The following is a 3,603-nucleotide window of genomic DNA, read 5'->3' as shown; positions in this document are numbered from 1 at the left end:
GACTTAAGCCATCCTGGCGCTACCCATATGTTGCACTTTGTGCGATCTAAAAATTACCCATTTTCTACAGAAAATGTGAAAAGAACGTGCTCTTACTATAAAATTGTGCAGAGTTAACACCGCAATTCTTCCATCCATCGGATTGCTCGCTCATACACGCTATACAACTCAGCAATGATTTTAAAGGCCCATTGCCTTCCTCAATGCGGAACACCTACTTACTGACTATGATGGACAAATATTCATGCTTTCGCTTTGCTTTCCCCTGTCCCAATATGCTTAATTCCACAGTGATCAAATGCCTTCCTCAGGTCTTTTCCCTTTGCGGTACGGCCAATTTCATCCACACTGATCGGGGTCCCTCCTTCATGTCAAGCGAACGCAAAAGTTATCGCTCTCAATGGGGAATCGCCTCAAGAATAATGACACCATATCATCCCATCGGTATGGGACAGGTTGAGAGATACAATGCTATCATTTGGACCGCTGTTCATCTTGCACTGAGGTCACGCAACCTACCAGATCAGCAGTAGGAAACGATGCTCACTGACGTGTAGCATTCCATCAGGTCTCTCCTTTCTATATCTACCAATGTCACACCTCACGAGCGATTCTTCAGCTTCCAGCATCGCTCCACCCATGGGATATCTCTACCGTCATGGTAGGCAGCTCCTGGCCCTGTGCTGTTCCGAAGATTTGTACGATCATCTAAAACTGATCCTCTCATCAACGAGGTAGAAATCACGGACGTCAACTTAACATACGTGCATGTGCGGTACCCTGATGGCCGGGAGTCCACCGTATCGCTTCGGGACCTGGCTCCCTCTCTGGCCGGTTCCAGGGAGCCAACCGATAGAGGGACCCACGGGGATGATGCCGAAGCTCTACACTCCCCCGAAGATAACGCCCTACCTGGGGCATCGAGAGATCTTCCAGCTGCCCCACCGGATCCACTCGGGGAGCCGAGCGCTCCCCGTGGGATGGCCACCCGAGGCTAGGACTCTGGTCAATCCCCAGCTATCCAACAAGGTGAAGCCAGTTCTGCACCTGTGGGGACTCGCACCCAGAGTCACGATCTCCCCAGCCTCCCTCGGGTCGATCAGAGCAACACGGGCCCTGTCGATCCACCGGTATGGATCAAGCGGCCCAGGGACCAAGACACGGTCCGGAGAGACGTGCCTTCCAGCCATTAACAAAAATCTAAAAGAGTGTGGCTACTTGTGGTTCACCTGATATGCTAAGAGGAAGTCGTCGGACTTCCAAATCATTTAGGCAGGAATAATGTTATAAATCTCTTCATTCATCAAGAAACTATTCATGAAATAATGTTGGACGGCCAGCTGGTGGCCCCCTCCAAGGGGTATAAATACTCGGGTGTTGGCCCCATGCTTGCCCAGGGACATTTTGTAAGACAAGGGACTGGTGAAGTACAACTAGACCTCCATGTTCTGAAACAAGTTGATTAAAGCCTTGCTTTATAGGCAAACCAAGTGCATAGTGAGGTAAATTACATCAACCCACATCCTCAATGTAACATTATGATATAGCCAACATCAGTCACTTTAATAGTATGCGTTATCCCACAGCCCTCCCTGTAACATTCTTATAAATGCCACGCCCATTACTCTAACATTGATATTACCCATACCCCTCATTTTAAACATCTGATATACACCACACCTTTCACACTAAGTCTCTTATACCACACACCCCTCACTGTAACAATCTGATATACCAGACACCCCTCATGGTAACAATCTGATATACCCCACAACCCTCACTGTAACAACCTGATATACACCACACCCCTCACTGTAACACTCTGATATACTACACCGCTCACTGTAACACTCTGATATACTATGCCACTCACTGTAACACTCTGATGTACCCCACACCCCTTACTGTAACACTCTGATATACCCCACACCCCTCACTGTAACACTCTGACATACTAAACTACTCACTGTGACACTCTGATGTACCCACACCCCTGGCTGTAACACTCTGATATACCCCAAAACACGTCACTGTAAGGCTTTGATATAACCTACACGCCTCAATGTAACACTCTGATATACTGCACCACTCAGTGTAACACTCTGATATACCCCTCACCCCTTACTGTAACACTCTGATATACCCCACACCAGTCACTGTAAAATTGTGATATACCCCACACCCCTCACTGTAACACTATGCTATATTCACAACCCTAACTGCTACACTCTGATACGTGCCCACTCTGGACTGTTATTCCCCACACCAGTCACTGTAATACTGATATACCTCACAACACTCACTGGTGCCACTGCCACTTTATTCCCGTGGGTGTCAGTTCTGGTAATATGTGGTACATTATCAAGGATCTTTTGAAAATAAAGGGAAATTGGCAATGTGTGCGTAGTATCAATCATAAAACCATAGAATTGGTAAGCCAATTTGTGTTGACAATTTGTTTGGTGGAACAGGACGACCCGCACTAATCACAGGTCTCGCCTGGTTTCAATCAGTGATTTTCATACTCAGTGATTTTATTCCCATTTTATTATTTATATGTATTTGTTCTCAGCATATGGGAGGCGCTGTCAACGCCTGTATTTCTTGCCCATCCCCAGTTACCCATGATTAAATGGTGGGTCTTCATGTTGTGCTGCTGCAGTCAGTGTGGTGAAGGTTCTGACACAATACTCTTACGGAAGGAATTTCAGGCTTTTGACCAGTGACGATGAAGGAACGGCAATATATTTGAAGGGTACCTTAGGATAGTGGGCATGCTGCTGGACTAGTTAAAAAGATGCCTGGAGGAATGATCCTGAGTTCAAGTCCCAACAGCTGGTGAATTTAGATTCGAATATTTAAACAAATCTGGGACGAAAGGACACTGTCAGTAATGGTCACCATGAATCTACTGGATTGGCGTAAAAACACAGCTGGTTCACGAATGTCCTTCAGGGAAGGAAATCTGCCTTCTTTACCAATTCTGGACGCAATGTGAGTCCAGACACACAGCAATGTGTTTGATTCTCAATGGCCCTCTGAAATGGCAGAGAAAGACACTCAATTGTATTAGACGGCTCAGCACCACCTTAAGCAAGGCAATTAGGGATGGCCAATGAATGCAGGCATTAACAGTGATGGCCATAGTCCAAGAATTAATTAAAAAATTATTAATTATGCTAATTATAGAGCTTCATAATGTTGTAACCAGAGCTGCCATCTTTGTTACGTGCGTCGGAGCCGCATTTATTGAGCGGGGCCCTAGAGCCGGCATCTTTGTGTGGAGCACCAGAGCTGACTCCTTTGTGCATGGTGCCATCTTTGTGCAGGGTGCCGGAACCACCATCTTTTTGTGAGATACGCATTCTGCCAACTTGGTGCCGGCAATGGACCCACCATTTTTGTGCAGCGGATCGGAGTCCCCATTTCTGCCTGGGGCAATGGCGCCGCTATCTTTTTGACGGGCGCTGAGTGCATCATATTTGTGCGCATTGCTGGGTCCGCCATCTTTGTTTTTAGAATCTCCCCGCTGGCCAAGGAGAGAGCGGCTCGCTACAATATCAGGCCCATGGAGCTGTCAGGCTGCAAAGTCTCCACTTCACA

Source organism: Somniosus microcephalus, unplaced genomic scaffold, assembly GCF_052327205.1.
Source record: "Somniosus microcephalus isolate GS21.2 unplaced genomic scaffold, FLI_Smic_1.0 unresolved_chr2, whole genome shotgun sequence".
NCBI lineage: Eukaryota > Metazoa > Chordata > Chondrichthyes > Squaliformes > Somniosidae > Somniosus > Somniosus microcephalus.
Note: the sequence above shows the minus strand (reverse complement) of the source record.